Source organism: Tupaia chinensis, unplaced genomic scaffold (assembly GCF_000334495.1).
Source record: "Tupaia chinensis unplaced genomic scaffold, TupChi_1.0 Scaffold000578_2, whole genome shotgun sequence".
Lineage (NCBI taxonomy): Eukaryota > Metazoa > Chordata > Mammalia > Scandentia > Tupaiidae > Tupaia > Tupaia belangeri.
The window spans coordinates 5,239,111-5,249,305 of NW_006160094.1; the positions used below are offsets into that span (position 1 = coordinate 5,239,111).

A 10,195-nucleotide genomic window follows, 5' to 3' on the forward strand; every position below is an offset into this window, starting at 1 on the left:
GGCACACATGCACACGCGCCCGGCGTGAGTTTTAAGCCACCGGGTCCGGGACACGAACCGCGGTCGACTCTGTGGGAGTCCAGCTACATAGCCATTATGCTAACTGCTGGTTCCCCAGGTTCTTTTTTGAAGAGAACTGAAGACAGATGTCAACATTCATTGTGGGATGCAGATGGTGGGCACAACAGTGAAATGCAATGCTCTGCAAGGCAATCCCACATGGAAAGGTTCGATGCAGCCGTTATGCACAGGCACACACAAAGCCCAAGGCCGAGGGGCAGGCTCCATGGAACAAGGCATTCCAGGAGACCATGGGACATAGAATCTGTCCTTAGCCCCCAGGAGAGATTTTTCAGGTTCTTTTTTTTTTTTTTTTAAATTTTCTTTCTTTTTCTTTTTTTTGGAGAGGTTTTCGCTATAGGGCATGCGGCGTGCTCACCAGACAGAGAGAGACAGAGAGACAGAAAGCGAGAAATCACCCCCTAGGGGAGATGGTCACATCGCAATCCCTTCTCCTCCATTCTCCTCTCAGGATCTTGGGCACGCACGCACACACGCCCGGCGTGAGTTCTAAGCCACCGGGTCCAGGACGCGAACCACAGTAGACTCTGTGGGAGTCCAGCTACATAGCCATTATGCTAACTGCTGGTTCCCCAGGTTCTTTTTTGAAGAGAACTGAAGACAGATGTCAACATTCATTGTGGGATGCAGATGGTGGGCACAGCAGTGAAATGCAATGCTCTGCAAGGCAATCCCACATGGAAAGGTTCCCAGTTCAAGTTCTGAGACCTTCCTAAGTATGATGGGCATATGGTTGCCAATAATCTAGGACCAGCTAAGGGTTAGGAATAGAGCGTAATGTCAAGACCTTGTAGAGGGTTCTGTCACTCTTGCTCACAGAATAAATGAATAAGCTTAAAAATTTCTTGCAAAAGGGAACCAGCAGTTAGCATAATGGCTGTCGCTGGACTCCCACGTAGTCCACTGCAGTTTGCGTCCCAGACCCTGTGGCTTAAAACTCACACTGTGCACGCGTGTGTGCGTGCCCAAGATCCCAAGAGGAGAATGGAGGAGAAGGGATTGCAGCGTGGCCATCCCCCCGGGGGGGTGATTTCTCACTTTCTGACTCTATGTCTCTCTCTGTCTGTCCGGCGAGTGCATGCACCCTGTAGCGAAAAAAAAATTCTTACAAAAAAGAATATTAACTGTAAATTTTTGGAGGTACATTGACTATAAACCTATTCTTTTTTAAAAAAATATTTTATTTAACTTTATTTATTTACTTATTTTAATTGGGCCAGAGAAGGACACACACACACACACAGAGAGAGAGAGAGAGAAAGAGAGAGAGAGAGAGAGAGAGAGAGAGAAAGAAAGAAAGCTGGCATGGCTGCCATGTCCGGGACTCAAACCATGGTCAATGATGTGGGAGTCCAGTGCCCTTAAGTACCATGCCACCTGCCAGCCCTGGTACCTTGACTATAACTGACATAGATATTACTTCATTTTTTTTAGAGCTATTTATCTAATTTTTATTTATTAGTATTATTATTCAGTTTGACTAGAGAGAGAGAGGGAGAGTGTGAAAGCAAGCTGCCAGGTCTGGGACTTGAACTGTGGTCAGCCATGTGGGAGTCCAGCGCCTTAGCAACCATGCCACCTGCCAGCTCCTGAGTGTACTTCCTTTTATCAGGATTCATAAATATACATTTGGTTATTCTCAAAAAACTTGAGTTGCCTCAAAAACTCCTTTGTAAACACCCCAGCACTAGGTGCTACTACAAGTAGGCCCAGATTTAGGAGTGTGGCACACTGGGTCTCTCACCCACATAATGACCTGGTAGGTCTTTGTATCCAGCAGGGACACCTGCACGGCATGGGGACTCAGGGACCTCCCTGCTTCCTGCCTGGGGGTTTCCAGCTCTGTGCTGAGATGCGGGCTGGTACGCAACCCTTTACCTCAGCTCTCGTGGTGCCTCATTACCCAGTGCAGCCTCAGGAGAGAGCTGAGCTACGCGGATTTATTTTCCTGGTGTCTGTTTAAGGAGGGTCTATGAATCAGCAGAGAAAAAGACGCTTGACGATAAGCCTGCTGGGGGATCTCTGGGAAAGATCTTTCTGTTAACACAGAGCTACAAGGTCCAGCCTGGGTGGTGCCATCGACAGCATGCGGGACAGTGGTGTTGGAAGCCACCTGACTGATGAGCAGTTCGGATCCCTGGCCTGGTGGGCTTGCATATGCCCGAGATCCCGAGGAACTGGAGAACTGGGGGGAAGAAGATCGCAGCGTGACCAGAGCCTCCCGAGGGGACTTCCCTCTCTCTCTCTCATGCATGTGCCATCTATATGAAGAAGAGACAAAATTTAAAAAGAAGGAAAGGCCTACAAGGGAGTTGCTTCCCCTCCTTTCTTCCTCTGCACTGTTGTGCCAGAATACGATGCCAGGACTGACGACCAGTTAAAGATACAGACGGGGCTGAGGGTAGAAAAATGGAGGCATGGGCCAGCCCTTGGTCTGGTGTGAAGGTGGCCAAATCCTACGTGGCCGACCGCCTGGTTCAAGTCTCAGACTGTCAGCTTGAGAAACACGCTGGGCGTGTGTGCATGTATATGCCCAAGATCCCAGAAGAGGGGAGAAATGCAGAAGGGACCGCAGTGTGGTCATCCCATGCAGAGTGATTTCTCTCTTTCTCTGTCTTGTCTGCAAGTGATGCACCCTCTGGAAAAAAATGAACAAACAAACAAACAAACCAGATACTTGTTGCTCTTCAAAATGAATTACTCAAATAGTTACTGCCAGGCTCTCGGGTCAACCAGGAGCCTTCATACTTCTAAATGTCTATTTATTAGGGTTGTTATCATTTATTGCCAGAATGGATGTGCTCACCAGAAAAAGGCAGAGAGACAGAGACAAAGAAACAGAGAGAGAAAGCATTCCTCGCTGGGGATGGCCAAGCCTCAGCCCCTTCTCCATCGTGCTGGGATTTAGGGAACGCTGGATGTGTTCCTAAATGTATGCATTCCCATGTGCTGTGTCTTTCTTTTTTTAGAGAGGTTTTTGCTATAGGGCACATGCGCTTGCCAGACAGACAGAGAGAGACAGAGAGACAGAAAGCGAGAAATCACCTCCCAGGGGGGATTCTACTTCCCTCTTGGGATTTTGGGCACAGACGCACATGTGCCCGGCGTGAGTTTAAGCCACCGGGTCTGGGACTCAAACCTTGGTTGACTACTTGAGAGTCCAGTGACATAGCTATCATGCCAACTGCTGGTCTCATATGGTGTGTTTTTTCAGCTGCTGGGCTGAGATTCAAACTGCACTCGACTGGGTGGGGTCTAACTCCCTTAACCACTAGGCTGCAGGCCAGCCGTGAAGCTCTTTCTGAAGCAAAAATTGGCAAAAAAATTCTTTATCGTTGTAGTCACTTTGTGTCATATTTCTTACTTCTTATCAAAGGAACCTTACCAAAAAGAGCTTCTTATTTATTTATTTACTTACTTACTTATTTTTTTGAGAGGTTTTTGCTATAGGGTGCGTGCACTCGCCAGACAGAGAAAGAGACATAGAGACAGAAAGCGAGAAATCACCCCCTAGGGGAGATGGCCACACTGCAGTCCCCTCTCCTCCATTCTCCTCTCGGGATCTTGGGCATGCAGGCACGCACATGTGCCCGGCGTGAGTTTAAGCCACCGGATCTGGGACTCAAACCACTGTCGACTACGTGAGAGTCCAGCAACATAGCCATTACGCTAACTGTTGGTCCCCAAAAAGAGCTTCTTTACACTCTGTGTAGAAGTATTATAAAACTCGATTGTGGGCCAGCAGGTGGTGCAGTGGTTAAGGTGCTGGACTCCCACATGGTTAACCCAGGTTCGAGTCCTGAACCTGGTGGCTTGAAATTCACATCATGCACCACAAGTGTGTACATGCCCAAATTCCCGAGAAGAGAAGGGAGGAGAAGTGATTGCGGCGTGACCGTGCCCTCAGGAGTGATTTTTTGCTGTCTCTTAGTCTCTCTCTGTCTCTCCAACAAGCACATGTGCCCGATAGCAAAAATCTCTAAAACACACCACAAAAACCTCAAGTGCATCATTTTTGTTTGCAGTGCCACACGCACTGCACGGGGCGTGGTATTGTCTGGTGGTGTGGTTATGAGAAGGACAGGGTTCTCTTGCTCTTAATCCATTTCCAGTGCGTTCTAGATGAGCAGCATAGAAAGAGAGGTTGCTGACTTGCCCTTCGGACCAACTTGCCCGTGACTGACTTCCGTTTATTTTGCTCTCTGCATTCGCGTTTATGCTTGTGGTCTCTTATTGAGATTCCCCTCTTTGCAATGATAAGAAAAGATATAGTAGACATGGAACAGAGAGGAGACCGACTTCTGACGATTTTGACAGTCTCGTTTACCACCAGTATCTGGGTCCTTGCATGTCATATGTAAAAGATGCCGGGTTTGCTCCTTGTCCAGTCACGGTGGATGGCGTGTCCGCTGTGAGCCGGGGGCCACTGCATACCTGCCGAACTGGCCGTTTTGACTAAATGGTTTATGTAGCTTTCACCTCGTGGATAGAGAAGTCTCTTTGGAGGACATCTCATACAATTCCATTTTTCTCCTTCCTTCCTGTGCAGGGGGTAACCTGTTGGAGCCAGAGACTCACCTTGACTGTGTCTTTGGACGCAGCAGATCCTGGAAGCAGGCATTTGCCCGGTGAGAATTCGGAGCGCGCCGAGCACACCGTAATAGGGACCGTCTTCTGGGTCTGCTCCTTGGCGAACTTGGATGGCAGTGCCCTTAAGTACCATGCCACCTGCCAGCCATTGCTTTTATCACCTTTCTTCCACAGACGACGGAAGGCAAATGGGGGCTGCCTGGCTCCCGTTCTCTGCAGAGGACAGCCCTCAGCTTTCAGAGCTACTCCGCGTTGACCTACCGCGGCAGGACCTGCATCGGTCACTTTAATGATAATGGGTAAATGCTCCAGGTTTATTAACAGCCGTGAAAATTCCCAGGAAAAAAATACAGTGTGTATTATTATTAACCTACAAAATGACCCTTTCCCCGTTGAGAAATTGTACAGAGCGTTAGGGTGAAGTCTACTCCCGTTCAGAACTTGATTACCGTCTCATCCTTCCGCAGGAAGAATTTCCTGCTGGAATGCTGACCGCCTGTTTTCTTTTTCTTTTGCACGGCCAGGCCTTGGTAGTACTCAGGGCCCTTTGTTAGAGAAAATGACCAATCTGTCCCAGCAGTGATGGCTTGGTTTAGCCTGTCGCTGCAAGACCACGGTACGAGTTAAATGCGATGCAGATGTTACCGGCATTCTAGGGAGGAGCACATCCCGCGGCCTGGGGTACCCCAGCGCATGGGCAGAAAGGAAAAGTGTTCACGGGGTTTATGTTGAAAGGCACTTTTCCCCTTCCTCAGTGTGTGGGAGTTAAATAAATGCCTCTCAGTTTTGGCTTTGCCACTGATGCTTTTCTTGAGCCAAACAGAAGCATTATTCTGTTTCGTTTTACCTGCGTTTCCCAGGGTACAAGAAGCCTAAGGCATTTTCTTAAGATTAAAACTGGGCGCGGAGGTTGAGCCCCATTCATTCATTCATTCATTCATTCATTCAATAAGTACCAACTGAGGACTGTTGTATTGCAGGCCCCCTGCTAGGTCCCAGGGACACGGGCACGCAGGATAAGTAGTTGGGAAGTGGACATCCTCCCCTTCCTGGGAAGTGGACTTCTCTGCAAAACAACAGCTCAATTAGCATGGTTCTTAGGAAAGCAGAATAAATTAGTTAACCCGCTAGAATATTCTAGAGAAAAAGAAAGTTTACACAGCTCTTTAGTTTAGAGGAGTGGGGCTGGAGTCAGCCAGATCATTTCTGACGTATTTGTTCTCACCGCATCACGCTGTCAACAGAAGCTGCTGAGCAGCTGGCATGTGGCAGGCGTCTACGGGCCGCTGGGCACACGCGGGTGATCGAGAGCAGCCTTTGCACTCTGGATCCTGGCAGTGGAGAGGGGAAACTGACAGGCTGGTGGTTCAAGCGCTTTATGAAGAGAGCTGCTATTGACGGGCGCAGCCTGAGTGTGAGAGAGAGTGAAGCTGAGGCGGATCACTCTGCCTTGGCCGGGCAGTGCCAGATGTTTTGGAGAAAAGAACTTTCAACTCAGCCTTGAAGAAGGAGTGGTTAACCGGGGAAAGCCCCTCTGGGCAGAGGGGAGAACCTGGCTGACCATTTCCCCCACATGAGACCCAGAGACGTGGGAAGGCTTCCGGTTGCCTTTGGAGGTGGGTTGGAAGCAGGGAGGTATGTTTGTGGGTATATTAGGGTGTCCCAGGAGGCAGTGTGGTGGTGCTACTGGCACCTGGTGGGTCGAGGCCGGGTTGCTGCTGAATGTTCTGTAGGACACAGATCGGCCTCCCACAGGAAGAATTCAGTACGAGGAACCCTGAGGAGCACCGGGATAAACACCCCAAGATTTCTCAGCTGACCAGCTTGCACTGTTACGAACACTTAGATGATAGACAAGCGCAGAGCTAACGAGGGGAGAAGCTTTTGCTGGCTCATTGAATCATACTGAACAGGAGGGCTAAAACAGCCTTCAAGATCACCTACCGGTGTTTTTACTTTTCGTGCTCTCATTAAAAATGAATCTTCTATTCTTATGCAAAACCCCAAAGAATAAAGTGGGAGAGGGGTAACTGCTCGCTGTTTCAGGCAGTTCCTAGAACCTCTCTGAAACCGTTCCTTAGTCAATCTGTAAGAAAATGGAAGCTTACAGAGGTTAAGTCATTTTCCTAGGATCATGTAATTGGCTGGTTCCAGACCAAGGTCTTACAATTCAATGCTCTTCCAAAACAAAATGCTCTTCTTTGTTTGTAGATAGACAATCAAACCACTTATTCTTGCTCTTTTCTTAAAAAAAAAAAAAATCTATGGCCAACAGCTGCTGTAGTGGTTAAGGGGTTGTACTCTCACATGGCCAACTACAGTTCAAGTCCTGGACTTGGTGGCTTGAAAATCAGACCGGGCGTATATGCATGCATGCCCACAATCCGAGGAGAAGAAAGGATTGCAGCATGGCCATCCCCTACTGAAGAGAAATTTCTCACTTTCCTTCTCGCTGTCTCTGTCTCTCTCTGGTGAGTGCATGTTCTCTATGGAAAAAAAAAACTAAATGAAAAAAAAAAACATAAAAATTTAATCAGGGGGTCGGCAGGTGGTGTGATGGTTAAGGGCACTGGATTTCCATGTTTTCAACTATGGATTGAGTCCTGGACCTGGCGGCTTGCCCTCTCACTTTCCTTCTGCTTCTCTTTCTCTCATTCTGTCCCTCTTTGGTCAAATTAAAATTAAATAAATAACGTTGACGTAGCTGTGCATGTGCATGTGCAGGGCAGGGAGACCTTGGTATAGTGGCCGAGGCTGTGTGCGGAGGTGATAGCACTGGCAGAAAGGAAAGTACCGGGGCCAAAATGCAGAGCTGGAGTCGTGGGGAGTGTTCCTTGGCCAGGAGAGGCCATTTCAATCAAATATCTCATGGCCTCTAGGGAGTGTCTGTGGTGCTGCTGAGAACTCACACAGATCATGAGTTGATGCTGATGTAACAACGACAGGTTCTGGTCCAGGAGGGTATGCTGCTGTATTAAAGCTACCCAGTTAGGTTTTAAAACAGTCTGCATTGAGAACAATGAAACACTTGGCAGAACAAGCTTGAATGTTGGTTGTATTCCTTCAAAGTCTTTATTGAATAACTCTCATTATTACCATATGACCCATGGAAAAGATTTTGCATCCAGGGGAATTGAAATGTCTGAAGTTCGCTTGAATTTAGACAAGATGATGGTGTGGAAGACGACTGCAGTAAAAGCTCTAACAGGTGGAACTTCCCATTTATTCAAGCAGAATAAGGTTGTTCATGTAAATGGACATAGAAAAATAACTGGCAAAAATCAGGTTACTGCTATGAAAACTGATTGTAGCATTCAGGTTATCAATACAAAGAACATTCTTAGAGCAACAGGTTCAGAAGGCACTTCTTTTTCCTGGAATTGTGATTCATGAAGATACAATAGTGTCATTTGCAAGTGCTTTAATCTTTAAAAAAGTTCCAGAAAAAAATGGTCGTTATTGGTGCAGGAGTAATAGGTATAGAGTTGGGTTCAGTTTGGCAAAGACTTGGTGCAGAAATAACAGCCATTGAATTTTTGGGTCATGTAGGTGTAGTTGAAATTGACATGGAGCTGTCTAAAATTTTTCAGTGTATCCTTCAAACACAGGGGTTTAAATTTAAATTGAACACAAAGGTTGCTGGTGCCCCCAAGAAGCCAGGAAGAAAGATCACTGTATTGAAGCTGCTGCTGGTGGTAAAGCTGAGGTTCTCACTTGTGATGCGCTCTTGGTTTGCATCAGTCAACAACCCATTACTCGGAATTTGGAACTAGAAGAACTTGGAGTTGTACTAGATCCTGGAGGGAGAATTCCAGTCAATACTGGGTTCCAAACTGAAATTTCTAGCACCTATGCCATTGGTGATGTGGTCTCTGGTCCAAGGCTGACTCACGAAGCAGAGGGTGAGGCATCGCCTCATCACCAGTTGGAGGCTGGCGGTGGTGCCACGCCGTTGACTGCAGCTGTGTGCCATCAGTGACTCACACACACCCTGAAGGTGTGTGGGTTGGCCATCAGAGGAGGGGCTGAGTACAAGGTTGGGAAATGCCCGTTTGCTACCAACAGCAGCACTAAGACAAATGCTGACGCAGGTGGCGTGGTGAAGTCTTGGGCAGAAATCGACAGACCGAGAACTAGGAGCACGTACTCTGGGACCAGGTGCTGGGGAAATGATAAATGAAGCCATTCTTGCTTTGGAAGATGGAGCATCCTGTGACGGTATAGCTGTCTTTCACGCACATCCGACCTTATCCGAAGCTTTTAGAGAAGCAAACCTGGCTGCATCATTTGGCAAATCAATCAGCTTTCAGAAGATATTTTTCTGAAATTTCTTGGAAGCTTTTGTAGAGGTTACATTTCTGAACAGGGTATACTCACAGCTCCAAGGATTTCTAGAACTGAAATATGAAACTTCCTGAAGGTATTTAATAGGTCTGGGCAGAATGGAATAATTTCATACTATATTTTAAATTTAGTATTTCAGTACATTAATATGCAGAACAAAAACTACTTATAGTAACATCTTGGACATTTTTCATCAACCCATATTTTCATGCTATTTATGAAAGGTTCACCCTCACTCAATTTATGTTAAGTAGCTTGCATCTTTGATACGGTAAAGTTGGATTTCCTCCTACAGGGATGGAGCTGGAGGACTGTATGTGAACAGTTGAAATAAGGTGATCAAGTTATTTTAAATTTGTTTTTCATATTGGAAACAACTCAGTCATTAGAGCAAGATTCAAATATACATAAAACAAATAAATAAAATCAAATTAAACATGACCATCTTTTTGTTTGATTTAACCCCAAATTCTTGCAGTTTAGAGGCAAAATTTATGTTTAATAAAAGGTTGTTAAGTTCTGTTGAGGATTACAAGTCTGAAGAATATATAGTTACCAAATTAAGAGCATATATCTACAAAACAGTATTAAATAGAGATTCACATGTATTACAGTGGGCAATGAGATATTAGAATAAACATGTCTTAATTATTCAAAATAAATAAAATAAAGTTAAAAAATAATCAAACTGTATCTGTATCGGGTATTGAGAGATTTTCACTAATATATTAATCATGAGTTTTAGTATATTAGATATAATTGCAAATGCATTATAAATAGCACATACAGATGTGTGCACACACACACACACACACACACACACACACACGTTTGCTCAGGCTGCCACTGTAGAGTTTTACAGATTTATGTTCTCGCAGTTCTGGAGACTAGAAGTCCACCATCACGCTGTCCGGAGGGCTGGTTTCTCTGAAGGCCTCTCTCTTTGGCTTACACGATGTCTTCTCCCTGTGCCTTCTTGTCTTCCCCCTCCACTTGTTTGTGTCCACATTTCTTCCTCTTCTCAGGGCACTATCCAAATTGCATTAGGGAGTGCCTTAGACCTCATCTTAACTTCATTACCTCTTTAAAAACCTGTACTTTCCAAACTCAGTCGCATTCTGAGGTTCTGGAAGTTGGAACTTCAGCTTGCACGTTTGGAGGGCACAGTTCAGCCCATGAC

At 46.2% G+C, this 10,195-nt stretch overlaps 1 pseudogene; it reads left to right on the forward strand.

The window, feature by feature from the left end:
* The first annotated feature begins 7,475 nt into the window (after positions 1-7,475).
* Positions 7,476-9,319, forward strand: LOC102473467 (dihydrolipoyl dehydrogenase, mitochondrial-like; annotated as a pseudogene).
* The last annotated feature ends 876 nt before the right edge of the window (positions 9,320-10,195 follow it).